Genomic DNA, 15,623 nt, shown 5'->3' with positions numbered 1-15,623 from the left:
AAAGTCTTAAAACTAAGCATACTCCATCAAAATATATCACAATCACTCAAATAAAAATCATATTCAATAATAGTTCAAGGAAAATAATCATATAATTATTGCAAATAAAAAGATAAAATAGAATATATCACTTTTTGTTGGAAAAATAGCTTCCTCTATCGCCTCAGCAATGGGGTTTAGCTCCTCATATTAATCATGATCTCAAAATGTGTGTTTGTTGCTCAAAAGATGATTAAAAGAGTGAAAAGTAATAACACTGACTGTTTGCAACAGTGTATTGGTGTTGCAAAAAAGTTGTTACAATGGAACTGTTACAGAAAAACTGTTGCTTTGTCGCTGATTTTAAGACCCTAAAATAAGACTGCCCTGAACAGCTTAATGTTCTTCAGCTGTTAAACAACGACACTGTTCTGCGACTGTTTACCGAGCGTCAATGTTCTTCGCGTTCTTCTTCTTCAGCAGCAGCAGCAGAAACAGAGTTTGGTAAAGCTCTGATTTCTTCTTCTCTGGCTCTCCTTAGGTTCCCAAACTCTCGACACCTCTTCTATATGACCCAAGACATCTATTTATATCAAAAATACCGATTAAATCTCTCCCAAATCTTCCAAAATCTCTTTCCTTCTCTTCACGGCCAAGTTGCGGCAATTTCTTGTTTTAGGATTTCTACGCGTTTCTGAGCTTTCCTTTTTATTCTAAACTCGTCCTTAGATAGATACAAATCTTTGGGAAGGTTTACAGCTTTTTAATCTCTCTAAAATTCCCTAAAACAGGTCACACACGTGACTTTCCATATTTTCTGTTGTGAGAAAAATCCGTCGATTGAGCCTAGTCTAATCGATTTAAACACCCATATCAGATTCGTAGACCCATAAGGAGTCTATCCTATGAAAATCAGAGGTTTAATCGACCTCAAACTCCTCCAAATCACGATTGCCAAAACTGTTCTTTAACTGCACTTTTTTCCCGCCAAAATCCTGGTTTTTGAATGTTGAAGATGGTTGCCCCTTATCCAGAATAGAGGTGCGATTAGCAACTGCCTGGAAATGGGATGACCCTTAGTAATTAGGTTACCCCTTATCCAAAGTGAGAGTCCGAATAGCAAATGTCCTCCGGGTGCTTTCCGACAACTTTTCGAGCCAATTTTTTCAAAAATGTTTATTAGCCAAAAATACCTACAAATAAATAAAACACCATAATAAGTACAAAAATGAGCCCTAACAATATATAGAATCAAAACAAATCGGACACAAAAATGTGTCTATCAAATACCCCCAAACCTTTTATTTGCTAGTCCTCGAGCAAAAATAAAATAGAAATAAAATCCTAACTCACTGTCGCAGGCATCGTCGATTGCATTTAGCGTATGCAATAATCCTTTAAACCCCTAGGTGTCCCTAGTGGAGGAGTGTTGTCTCCGGAGGGCTTACCAGAGGTATACCCACAAAACCTTTATACTCCAGACCCTAGCTATCTACACAGAACCTTGGAAGGCACTAAAGAATCTCCTTGGTTGGCATACTTAATTACTACAGGAGGAAGTACCCTGATGCAAAATTCCAATTGTTGTACACGAGTTTTCACTCAAGCATACTAAAATTAATATGAAGTGACAGATCTCTACTCAGATAGTCGCACTATGGACATCAATATCCGGAGTCAAAACTAATCACATGGATAAATCAAGAAGATGGATATAGAAAAACATATATGGTTTTGATGTTTACTAGGTGAACGGTGTTTCTCATATCTGTCTGAAGGCCTCCGCCAAAATGAACCTATCCTAATGGACTGAGATACTAGTCTGACTAATATCAACACACTGGCATATACAAGGGAACCAGTGATTGATAATCCTAACTTTAGGTCAACACAACTGGCATATACAAGGGTTCCAATGGTCGACTTTATTGAATTTATTCCAGTTGGTCTGATGGTCTGGTTTTTTTTTTTTTTTTTTTATCTCAATCACTCTAATTCACCCTAGCATTGGTAACAACTTGAATCGTGAGCCCCACCTAATCACTTAGAGAAACATAGTTTAAAAACAAAACAAAATAAAAACAGAAGTGAAAAGGACTCAACGTGATATGGTGAAACTGTCATGTTATTTCTAACAACTGAGCTCTGTGCTTTTATGAATAGACTCTTTAGATGTTGCCATCTAGTCAGATTGGTTCCTAAACTCCTACAACCAAAATGCTTCCATCCACTTAGATTGGTTACTGACATCCTGAATAGGGATAAATTTCTAGGCTCTGGAGTTTATTTATTGCAACGAAAAGGTAACAAAAAGTTCTACCCCACTCCCAAACTTAAATCTAACATTGTCCTCAATGTTTCTAATCAAAGAACGGTACCAAAAATATAAGTAACATGAGAAAATAGTAAAGAGAGAAGTCGGAAAGATAGTACCTGGGAGAAGTGTAATAAAAAACCTACAAAAATATTATACAACATACAAAATCGCCTCCATGGTCAATCAAGGTAAACAGGGTCCTCCAGAGGGACCTTCTCAACATCACCTGTAGGAAAAGGCTCTAAAAAGGGCTTCAATCGCTGACCATTAACCTTCGAAGAACTACTACCATATGGTGTGTCAATCTCAACAGCGTCATGAGGAAAAACAGTACGGACCACAAAAGGACCGGTCCACCGAGAGCGCAACTTCCCGGGGAATAAATGCAAACGAGTGTCATACAGAAGAACTTTTGACCTGGAGAAAATGACTTTCGTAAAATATTCCTATCATGCACAAGTTTCATTTTGTTCTTATACTCCTTAGCACTATCGTATGCATCTCTACGAATCTCGTCCAACTCATTGAGCTGGAGATTTCTTTGAGCTCCTGCCTTGTCAAGTGAAAAGTTTAAGTTCTTAATAGCCTAATAGGCTCGATGCTCTAACTCAACAGGCAGGTAACATGCCTTTCCAAACACTAAACGATAAGGTGACATTCCAATGGGTGTTTTAAACGCAGTACGGTAAGCCCATAAGGCATCAGTAAGCCTCGACGACCAGTCTTTCCTATTTGGATTAACTGTTTTCTATAGAATACGTTTAATTTCCCTATTGGAAACCTCTACCTGACCACTAGTCTGAAGGTGATATGGGGTTGCTACTTTATGGGTAATACCGTATTGTTTCATTAAAAGATAAAACGGTCTATTACAAAAGTGTGAACCTCCATCACTAATTATAGCTCGCGGCGTACCAAAACGTGTAAGTATATTCGCTTTCAAAAACTGGACTACGACCATGTGGTCATTCGTTTTACACGGAACCTCCTCAACCCACTTAGACACATAGTCTACAGCGACAAGTATGTAAAGATAACCAAACGAAATAAGAAATGGACCCATAAAATCAATGCCCCACACATCAAAGACCTCAATCACTAAAATAGGGTTCAAAGGCATCATATTTCTACGGGAAATGGTTCCTAACTTCTGGCAACGCTCACAAGAAACACAATGACTATGGGAATCTTTAAACAACGAAAGCCAATAAAATCCACACTGCAAAATCTTAGAAGCAGTCTTCTTAGCACTAAAATGACCCCCATATGCATGTTCATGACAAAAGGAGATAATACTAGACTGGTTACTCTCAGATACACATCTTCTAATAATCTGGTCCGGATAATACTTGAACAGATAAGTGATAGACACATTTTTGTGTTTAATTTGATCTCAATACTATATATTTTTGGCACTCAAGTTTGTACTAATTTTGGTGTTTTATGTGTTTGTAGGCATCTTTGGAAAATAAACATTTTTTGAAAAATTCGGCTCGGAAAGTTGGTAAAAGCCCCGGAGGACACGTGTTATTCGGATTATCACCGTTGGATAAGGGGCACCTCAATTACTAAGGGGCACCGCGGTCACCCCAAAAGGCATCTGCTATTCGCACCCCAGTACAGGATTAGGGGGAGGTCATCTTTTCCATTTGAATTTTGTTTTTGGCGGGAAAATGGAGAACACTTCTGCAGATTTTTGATCGAATTGTTGAACGTGTTCTAGGGAGATTCAAAGGCTGATTTTTGGTAGATAGTTGTGATATGGCCTATTAAATACACTGTGGGCGTTTGGTTCGACCAGAATTGGCTAGAATCAGCTAAACAATTCACGGGTTGAAAACAGGGCAGTTCGTGTATATCACGGGTTTCACGTGATTTGGAGAAGATTCAACGTGTTTTGTGCGTGCATGGAAGACCCTCACAGCCTGTTGGAGCGTGAAGGAGTTAAATATGGTAATTTGGAGGCTTGAAAACGCGTGAGAAGATGAAACAGGAAAGAAAATATTCCCAGAAATATTTTCTTTACTGCCGAGTTAAAGAGAATTATATGGAGTCAATGAGCGAGATTCGATGGGTCTGTTGGCTATAAATAGGTTGATGGGGTTGAGTAAAAAGGGTTTCGAGAGTCTGGGGGGCTGAGGAGAGCCAGAGAAGAAGAAATTCGAGTTTTCCCAAACTCGGTTTCTGCTGCTGCTGCTGATGAACATGAAGAACACGAAGAACGGACATGCACCAGCAGTCGTTTTTCTACAATAATAACGACTCACACCTGTGGGTCGTACATCAGGCAGACTTATTTGCTACAGCGTTTGCGACACAGCGGCAACAGTCTTATTTTGTCACTGAGGGTCGTAGTTCTCTGGTTGTAACAAATATAATTGTTACAAACCCGGTTTTATTGTATTTCTCATATTCTCATCATTTGTAAACCATTTTTGAGCATCAATGAAATATTTTGAGAGGTTTTCCAACATGATGAGCGGCTAATTCCCTCGTAACCAAGGCAATGGAGGAAGCTATTCACGCAACATAAATGGGTACTATTTCATTTAATTATATGATTCACCTAATCGCTGCTTTTGCAGAGTTTTAAATTATTTGAATGATTGTCTTAATTATTTGTTATTCAGTTTGATAGGTTATGCTTGGTTTAATCTCTTGATAATCTATGCTTAAGGTTTACAAATAATGTTTGAGAATCTGTATGATTGATAGTGAATTAAAGATAAAAGAGGACTTAAGAATTGAATAGAGTTTTGAAATATTTATCATTCAATTTTGCATAATAGTGGAATCTAGTGTCTTGGTTACCTCTCGCACCCATTGTTAATATTTTTGTATATATAATTTTATCAAATCTTTAAATTTAATCTTCACAAGTCCGAGAGTTTGAACCTCATTACTACAACATCATCAAAAAAAAGTAATCATTTTGGCGCCGCCGACGCGGATTTGTGCTTCGGTAGAATTTTTAGGTTTTTATTATTTTTTATTATTCCATTTGTTCTTTTTACGTCTCTTTGGTTGTGTCTTTGTATTACAGGTTTGAAGTTGGATACTAAAGACCTTGGAATCAAAGCTTAAAGCTAGAAGATAAGGAAAAAAGACAAAGCAAAAAATAAAGAAAAAAGAGAGAAAAAAAACAGAGAGAGATTTATTTATTTTTTATTTTTTTTAAGAGACTTTCCATTTTTTTTTTGTAATTATTATTATTATTATTTTTTGTATTTCTTTTCATTGGACTGGACTTTGGACAATTTATTTTAATTTTAAACCTTACGGAAAGGTTATATATATAAAAAAAATTTTTAAATATAAACTGTTTGCAGGGAAGGACGACGATTACAATATCGTCTCGACCCCTCGGGTTCGCACACTGACACCGGAGTCAGTGGCCCGAGTCGACTACAGCGGTTCTTCGCCCGTCTGGTACGGGAGGTAACCTTCTAAACACCCGTGAATCTCCTGTCAACGGGTTTACTGTCTGCCTTAAGGTGATTATATGTTGAGGACTGAACCGGCTGCTTTAATTTCCTAGTAAAGGGAAAGAACTGGCCATATAAGATAAGGGTTCGGATTTCATCACCGTTCCCTTCTTGCCCGCCTTAGGAAAACGAAACCTAACGCGAACCCAAGCTTAAAATTTGATTAGAACGAGACTGATAGGGTAACGAGCTTAGTAGGAAAGTCGTTCGAAAAATATTGGTTACTCTTTTAGCATACTTCGAAGTTCATGATGGTTTATGTGAGTTGAATGCGTGACTGTGCCGCCTTGTGATAGCGGTGAGGCCTTGGGTATCAATGCTCCACTGATCTTCCCTCGCCTCAATTCAACTTACTTTGACTCGGATTGATTCCAGAGGGGTTTGCTTAAATTGTAACGAATTCCCTTTCGAAGGATTAGAAGTTGGTCTAGAAACAATCTAAGTGGAGCCATCATGCTTTTTGTTTGCTAGAAATCAGTAGGTTTGATTTGGTCGAGTCAGCCTTGTTTGTGATTGTGTAGAATTCCCTTGCAATTAAGAATGTCGAACTGGTATGACAGAAGCCAAAACAATGAGTATCGATCTGAATTTGAATATGGACATCATCATTTTTATGACCATGGTGGGAATAGTAGTTGGGAACGCCAACCTTTTCAAGGTTATGGTTCATACCATGGTGAGCCGAATTACTATCCACACGCGAATTGGTCTTACGAGCAAGAAAATTAGGAACACTGTAGTACTGGTTACTCGTTTTTGGAAACTAGTCCTGATTATGATATTTCTGAACCTGTTCCATCTCTAGAAGAGACCCAACAACAGATTGAAAGTACGTATAAACGTTTAGTTGCAATGAATAGTTCAAAAGAAGAGTGTACACGATATTATGAGATGATAAACGAGAGTGGTAAACGTATAAGTTTTATGCTCAGTGAAATTCAGGCACGTCTAGAGGTAGAAAATGAACAGTTGGCTAATGCTGCTCGAAATAATCTAAATTTCCAAAATAGGGTTTCTAATTCTACCCTTGATATCAATAGTGAATATTTTCCTAATTTAGAGGACGAGGCTAGAATAAAAGACACTACTTATTTAGATAAGGTTCAATCATCTTTGTACTATTATGATGATGAGGATAGTAGTAATGAAGAATCTGAAATATGTAGGCATAGTAATCAGGAATCTATTAATCCAATTGAGCTTTATAATGATTATATTATTTCTAGTTCAAATCCAAATAATTTTTATGATTATTCACCTATTCAAAAGGACGAGGATTTGATTAGGGATACCACCGTTTTAGACGATGTAGTTTTCCTTTTTGATTACGAAGCCGATAGTGGTTTAGAGGAACGGGTTTATTCCGAAAATGCTGTTTTAGAGTCTAGCGACTTAGAAACAATAATATTAGATGAAGAAGATATACCCGTAGAGATGAGTGAGGATGAACCCGACTTAGAAGAATTAATTGACCATTTTCGGGAATCCGATGACCTAGAAATTAGGGAAGTTGTGACTAGTCTTTCTAGAGACACAAAAAACTCTAAGTTTGGGGGTGATTATCATTCTCCGTGTGCTTTAACTCTTAAAAAGTTCCCTCGTGTAGGATTTGACATTTGTGCCTCAACCATCTTACAAGATTATCTTCGTATACTTTTTCATGAACCTAATGATGTCCAAAGAGAAGCTCAGTTGTTAGAAACCCATCCTCTGGTTGATGTGGTTGACCCAGGCTATGATACCAAGATTGACTTTGTTTTCCGACCAACAAATTTTCTTCCAATTGTGGGAACATTTAATTTTAAGATGTGTCGGTTATTAAGTTTTGAGACTAAACCTAATTACTTTAGGAGAATAGGGTCGACACATTTTCTTAAGGAAGACCAACTCTTTCATTGTGGTCAGTTTTGTGAGTCAAGTCTAATTGACTTTAAGGATCCGTAGTTGTTCAGGTTATTGTTATGTGCTTCTAAGTTCCTACTTGAGTATTTCCAGACTCTACAACCTGATCTTAAGAATCCTTCTTTTGAGGAAGTCCAGCCTATGAAAGCATTTTATTTAGACCCTTTTATAGAGCCTGAACCTGAGCCACAACTAGAGATAGTTGTCTTAAACAAAAAGTTAAATAAGGGTATGTTCGGTATCTTCTTGGTCTGTTGCAGTTTCCTCTTCTTGTGGTTAGCACTTTTTGATCCAGATGACCCACAATTATTCCGGCTACTTCTATATGATTCTATGAGGTGACTAATTCCTTCCGATGTCTGGCTGAAGACTTTAAACTTAGCACTTCTTGGGAGGTAACCCAATCTCATGCAACATGGTAATATCTTACCTTAACCCTTTTGCTTCAAATGGTAACAGTTTCTCCTTGTTCATATGCTTTTAATTTTATCTTTAGAACATTGAGGACAATGTTAGATTTAGGTTTGGGGGTATGGGAGAAACTTTTTAGTTGCATTTTTGAAACTTCTAGCGTCACATGGTATCCGATTAGCTAAGTTTACATATTGTTTCTCACCGAAAAGATAGAAATTGGAATGCTAGGGATAACAACTTATTGAGACATTAGAGAAAAAGACATTGAGATCCTTGAAATTCAGGAGAGAACTTGTTCCTTTTAGAGGGTAACCGTGATGGACCTAACCATACATGATGGAAAGGCAAGTAGGTCAGGGAAATGCCAGAAAGACAAAGCAACCTCACAATAGTCTTAGTTACTGTATTGCGACTCTCTCTCAGTAGAAACTTATCATCATCAACAAGCGGAGCGACATCAAAATCTATGAAGAAAGTGAAGACGTTTTAGGTTTAGAAGCAACAATAGAAGAGAATAATTCAAAAATCAAAGTTGAAGTTATAAGAGCAAATGATATAAGTTATTAGAATCCATGATACCAAGACATCACAAGTTGCAAAGATCCAAGTTTTAAAAGTCCTTCTTTCATGGCCATGTAAATTTTTGTCTTGTAATTTTTTGTTTTCAAAAAAAAAATAAAAAAAATAAAAAAAATGAAACATCATTACGTTCTTTTTGTTCAATAAGGCCATAGGGAAGAAGAAATTTATAAGTCAAGCAAGAAATCGAAGATAAGAGTTAATTGTCAAGGTTCTATGAGGTTCGAGAGTTTATCATCAACAGTTGAAGACCGAAGAAGGCGTTGTTTCTACTGAGCATTGTGAGAGAGTCGAAGAAAGATGCATTTTGGTTGCTTTGTTAGTCTGCTTTCAATCTGGCACAAAATCTTTCTAGCACTGGTTTAACTCATCACACATAATTAGTCCAGCTGTGTAGCAGATGTCCCTCTCATTTTTATCTCTCTCCTAATCTTATCCAGCTGTAAAGCAGCGGACGCATCTTACAATGTTTATCTAGCTGTGTAGCGGATATCTCTTTATCTAGCAGTGGTGTGGATGTGTCTCCCCTTTTCTTCAGTCAGCTTTAGAGCTGACACCTTTAATTTCTCTGGCATTCTACTTACTTGGAGATAGGTTGAGAATATGTATGTCCTCATAGCTCTTTGGATACTTATGACCAATCAGGAGTAAAGGTTTTGTGGGTACACCTCTGGTAAACCCTCCGGAGACAACACTCCGCCGCTAGGGCCACCTAGCGGTTTAACGGCCTGCTGCACGTGCTAAGTGTAGTCTTTTTATCTTTTCAAAAATAAATTTTGCTCGAGGACTAGCAAATAATAAGTTTGGGGGGTATTTGATAGACACATTTTTGTGTTTAAATTGATCTCAATACTATATATTGTTGGCACTCGAGTTTGTACTAATTTTGGTGTTTTATGTGTTTGTAGGCACCTTTGGAAAATAAACATTTTTTGGAAAATTCGGTAAAAGCCCCGGAGGACACGTGTTATTTGGACTCTCACAGTTGGATAAGGGGCACCTCAATTACTAAGGGGCACCTCAGTTCACCCCAAAAGGCATCTTCTATTCGCACCCCAGTACAGGATTAGGGGGAGGTCATCTTCTCCATTTGAATTTTGTTTTTGGCGGGAAAATGGAGAACACTTCTGCAGATTTTTGATCGAATTGTTGAACGTGTTCTAGGGAGATTCAATGGCTGATTTTTGGTAGATAGTTGTGATATGGCCTATTAAACACACTGTGGGCGTTTGGTTCGACCAGAATTGGCTATAATCAGCTAAAAAATTCACGGGTTGAAAACAGGGCAGTCGTGTATATCACGGGTTTCACGTGATTTGGAGAAGATTCAACATGTTTTGTGCGTGCATGGAAGACCCTCACAGCCTGTTGGAGCGTCAAGGAGTTAAATATGGTAATTTGGAGGCTTGAAAACGCGTGAGAAGATGAAACAGGAAAGAAAATATTCCCAGAAATATTTTCTTTACTGCCGAGTTAAAGAGAATTATATGGAGTCAATGAGCGAGATTCGATGGGTCTGTTGGCTATAAATAGGTTGCTGGGGTTGAGTAAAAAGGGTGTCGAGAGTCTGGGGGGCTGAGGAGAGCCAGAGAAGAAGAAATTCAAGTTTTCCCAAACTCGGTTTCTGCTGCTGCTGATGATGAACATGAAGAACACGAAGAACGGACCTGCACCAGCAGTCGTTTTTCTACAGTAATAACGACTCACACCTGTGGGTCGTACATCAGGCAGAATTATTTGCTACAGCGTTTGCGACACAGCGGTAGCAGTCTTATTTTGTCACTGAGGGTCGTAGTTCTCTGGTTTGTAACAAATATAATTGTTACACACCCGGTTTTATTGTATTTCTCATATTCTCATCATTTGTAAACCATTTTTTAGCATCAATGAAATATTTTGAGAGGTTTTCCAACATGATGAGCGGCTAATTCCCTTATAACCAAGGCAATGGAGGAAGCTATTCACGCAACATAAATGGGTAACTATTTCATTTAATTATATAATTCACCTAATCGCTGCTTTTGCAGAGTTTTAAATTATTTGAATGATTGTCTTAATTATTTGTTATTCAGTTTGATAGGTTATGCTTGGTTTAATCTCTTGATAATCTTTGATTAAGGTTTACAAATAATGTTTGAGGATCTGTATGATTGATAGTGAATTAAAGATAAAAGAGGACTTAAGAATTGAATAGAGTTTTGAAATATTTATCATTCAATTTTGCATAATAGTGTAATCTAGTGTCTTGGTTACCTCTCGGACCCATTGTTAATATTTTTGTATATATAATTTTATCAAATATTTAAATTTAATCTTCACAAGTCCGAGAGTTTGAACCTCATTACTACAACATCATCAAAAAAAAAAAACATCAATTTTAACAAAAAATTACAAGACAAAAATTTACATGGCCATGAGAGAAGGACTTTCAAAACTTGGATCTTCGCAACTTGTGATGTCTTGTTATCATGGATTCTAACAACTTATATCATTTGCTCTTATACCTTCAACTTTGATTTTTGAATTATTCTCTTCTATTGTTGCTTCTAAACCTAAAACGTCTTCACTTTCTTCATAGATTTTGATGTCGCTCCGCTTGTTGATGATGATAAGTTTCTACTGAGAGAGAGTCGCAATCCAGTAAATAAGACTACATTGTGAGGTTGCTTTGTCTTTCTGGCATTTCCCTGACCTACTTGCCTTTCCATCATGTATGGTTAGGTCCATCACGGTTACCCTCTAAAAGGAACAAGTTCTCTTCTGAATTTCAAGGATCTCAATGTCTTTTTCTCTACTGTATCAATAAGTTGTTATCCCTAGCATTCCAATTTCTATATTTTCGGTGAGAAACAGTATGTAAACTTAGCTAACCGGATACCATGTGACGCTAGAAGTTTCAAAAATGCAACTAAAAAGTTTCTCCCAATAAGGATCGTCCCAAAAGAAATGCTTAACCTCGACTAAAAACCTAGAACGATCTTGCTTACCCCAATGTTGAGGGGTTCGACCAGTAACAAGATAATTCACTATATTTGCATACCAAGGTGATTGGGAAACAGAGAACAATTGTTCATCAGGAAAGCTATCCCTTATAGAAAGGGAATCACTAGGGGAACTAACAACTAGCCTAGAAAAGTGATCTGCTACTATATTTTCTGCACCCTTTTTGTCTCTAATGTCTGGGAAAAATTCCTGTAACAATAGGATCCATCTAATCAATCTAGGTTTAGTATCCTTCTTAGATAAAAGGTATTTCAAAGCAGCATGATCTGTATAGATTATGATCTTAGAACCTAATAGGTAGGACCTAAACTTATCCAACGCAAACACGATGGCTAAAAGTTCCTTCTCGGTAGTTGTGTAGTTCATTTGGGCATCATTCAGAGTTTTGCTAGCATAATAAATCACATGAAGTAATTTGTTTTCTCGTTATCCTAAAACGACGCCTATAGCATAATCTGAAGAATCACACATAATCTCAAAAGGTAGGTTCCAGTTAGGTGCCTAGACTATCGGGGAAGTAGTGAGTAGTTTTAAGCTTCTCAAAAGACTCTAAAAAAGCATCATCAAAGACAAACTTAACATCTTTTGCAAGCAAATTGCAAAGAGGTCTAGAAATCAAGCTAAAATCCTTAATGAATCGATGGTAAAAACCTGCATGCCCTAGGAATGACCTAATATCTTTTACGGTTTTTGGGACCTGTAAAGTCTTAATAAGGTCAACTTTGGCTTTGTCTACCTCTATACCCTTCGAAGAGACAATGTGCCCTAATATAATTCCTGATTTAACCATGAAATGGCATTTTTCCCAATTAAGCACTAAATTTTTTTCGTTACACCTAGTCAACACTAATGTCAAATGATGCAAGCACTCATCGAACGATGAACCAAACACTGAAAAATCATCCATAAAGACCTCTAAGAACCATTCTACCATATCAGAAAATATGCTCATCATACAACGCTGAAAAGTTGCAGGGGCATTACATAGACCGAAAGGCATGCGTCTATACGCAAAGGTACCAAAGGGACGGGTAAAAGTGGTTTTCTCTTGGTCTTCTGGGGCAATAACGATCTGATTATAACCGGAGTATCCATCTAAGAAGCAATAGTGACTATGTCCAGCTAATCACTCTAGCATTTGGTCGATAAAAGGAAGGGGAAAGTGATCCTTCCTTGTGACCTTGTTCAATTTCCTATAGTCAATACACACACGCCATCCCGTGGTCACTCGGGTTGGGATTAATTCATTATTATCATTCTGGACTACAGTGATACCTGATTTCTTGGGGACAACCTGAACAGGGATGACCCACTTACTGTCTGAAATTGGGTAAATAATACCCGCATCTAACAACTTAAGCACCTCTTTTCGAACTACCTCTTTCATGTTAGGTTTCAGTCGACGTTGCATCTCCCTAGAAGGTTTGGAGTCTTCCTCTAAATGAATCTGATGCATACACATAGTAGGACTTATACCCTTAATGTCTGATATAGTCCACCCTAAAGCTTCCTTATTGTCTTGAAGTACATTTACTAGCCTACTTTCCTGATCACTATCCAAATTGGAAGCTACAATCACAGGTAAAGTCTCAGATGGGCCTAAAAACACATACTTTAGAGTATCGGGTAGTGGTTTAAGGTCCAACTTTGGGGGCTCTTCTAAAGAAGGAATTAGGGTAGTCTCAGAAACTGGTAACGGTTCGAACCTAGCTTTCCATCTATCAGTGTCTAACACAGGGGTAGAATCTAATAGAGCATTCACCTGTTCAATAGTGCTATCGTCGTCAAAATCTAAACCAAAATGGGATAGACAACTTTCTAATGGGTCTTCAGACAAGATGTTTGGTAATGACTCCTGAACTAAGGCTTCTATCATGTTCACCTCCTCAACACATGTGTCATCTAGCTCATGAGGTTGCTTACTGACATTAAAAATGTTCATCTCCATAGTCATATTACCAAAAGATAAACTCATCACACCATTTCGACAGTTAATGATCGCATTAGACGTAGCTAAAAATGGGCGACCTAAAATCACAGGTATCTGGTTCTCTGGGTCAGGGACAGGTTGGGTATCTAGGACCACGAAATCCACTGGATAAATAAACTTGTCGACCTCAATAAGAACATCCTCGATAACACCTCGAGGGATTTTAACAGACCTATCAGCTAACTGCAGTGTCATCTGAGTAGGTTTCATTTCACCAAGTCCTAGCTGTAAGTATACATGGAATGGCAGTAAGTTCACACTGGCTCCTAAGTCAAGTAAAGCTTTTTCTACCCGGAAGTTACCTATTGTGCAAGCAATGGTAGGAGAACCTGGGTCTTTGTACTTTGGAGTTGTGGTGTTCTGAATGATTGAACTTACGTGACTAGCTAAAAAGGCTTTCTTATGGACGCTAAGTTTTCGCTTTCGCGTACACATATCCTTAAGGAACTTGGCATAAGCAGGAATTTGCCTAATTGCATCTAATAAGGGAAGGTTTATGGTAACTTGCTTAAAAACCTCCACTATGTCATTAAAGTTCGATTCCTTCTTTGTTGGTACTAATAGCTGAGGAAATGGGGCTCTAGGCCTAAAATCAGACCTTTCAGGAACCGAATTCACATCATCAGAAACTTTATCAGTCTCTTCAGCTACTGGTCCTGAGAGGTGAGATCCTGAGGGGTGAACTACAGTATGTTCACTATCGGGCATGGTTACCTTATTGTCTACAACTCTACCACTTCTAAGGGTTCTAACACATTCAATTGATTCGATGGTTTTGCACCTAATTCATGAACTCCTCTAGGGTTGGGTTGTGTTTGACTAGGAAACTTACCTTTTTCTCTCAAAGAATCACTTATCAGACCAACCTGGGTTTTTAACTCGGAAATAGCCTGACTATTTTCTTGTCCTATCCTGTTACTAGCTTGTAGACTCTGTTCTACGGATAACTGGAATTTTGCAGTTTGCTGAGTTAACAAGGCGAGAGATTCCTCTAAACTTAGGATTTTCTTATCTGACTGATTCTGAAACTGAGCTAGTCCTGAAGGATTCTAGCCAAAACCTGGGGGAGCATTAGAATTACTAAACTGACCTTGACTTTGGCCCTTAGACCACGAAAGGTTCGGATGGTTTCTCCAACCAGGATTATAGGTTTCTGAATATGGGTCAATCTTTTGACGGTTATCAAATCTAGTGTTATTATAAAGAGCATTGGCCTGCTCTTCAACATTCTGGCCTTCCCAAAAAGGCTCCACTCTACCACTAGTCTGGCCCACTTCTAAGGCTTCTAACCTTTTTGCTATAGCAACAATTTTGGCATCTGATTCATAGCCTCCTTCTACCCTATTAACGTTTCCTCTACTTAAAAGAATTGTTTTCTGGGGTGCCCTACTATTTTCCCATTGCTGGGATTTTTCGGCGATTTCATTAAAAAATTCCATCGCCGCATCAACAGTTTGGTTTTCACATCCACCAGTGCATAGAGACTCAACCATGTTCGTTGTGGAATAATCTAAACCCTCATAAAGGATTTGAACTAGGCTAACCTTTTCTAAACCATGATGAGGACACTGGGATAATAAATCATTGAACCTTTCCAAATACCTATATAAAGATTCTCCCTCTTGTTGTGAAAATGTGCATATTTGCGTCCTAATAGACGATGTTTTGTGCCTAGGGAAGAACTTATTGAAAAAGGCAGATGTAAGTTGTTTATATGTCTCAATTGACTCGGAGTCCAAACTATACAGCCACGACTTGGCCTTATCTTTCAGGGAAAATGGGAATAACCTAAGTTTCAAAGCATCATCATCTAAGCCTCTAATTCTTAGAGTACTACAAATTTCCTCAAAATCCCTAACATGGTAATAAGGTTTTTCATTTTCTTTCCCTAAAAATATTGGGAGCATCTGTAAGGTCCCAGGTTTCAGTTCATAGGGTGCCTCCGTTTCAGCTA

The 15,623-nt window shown here is 37.9% G+C and overlaps 1 pseudogene; it reads left to right on the top strand.

Moving 5' to 3' along the window:
• The first annotated feature begins 15,220 nt into the window (after positions 1-15,220).
• LOC113354669 lies at positions 15,221-15,320 on the top strand (annotated as a pseudogene).
• The last annotated feature ends 303 nt before the right edge of the window (positions 15,321-15,623 follow it).

The sequence above is a fragment of the Papaver somniferum genome, chromosome 2 (assembly GCF_003573695.1).
Source record: "Papaver somniferum cultivar HN1 chromosome 2, ASM357369v1, whole genome shotgun sequence".
In the NCBI taxonomy this organism is placed as follows: domain Eukaryota; kingdom Viridiplantae; phylum Streptophyta; class Magnoliopsida; order Ranunculales; family Papaveraceae; genus Papaver; species Papaver somniferum.
This window is presented reverse-complemented; position numbering and strand designations above follow the sequence as displayed.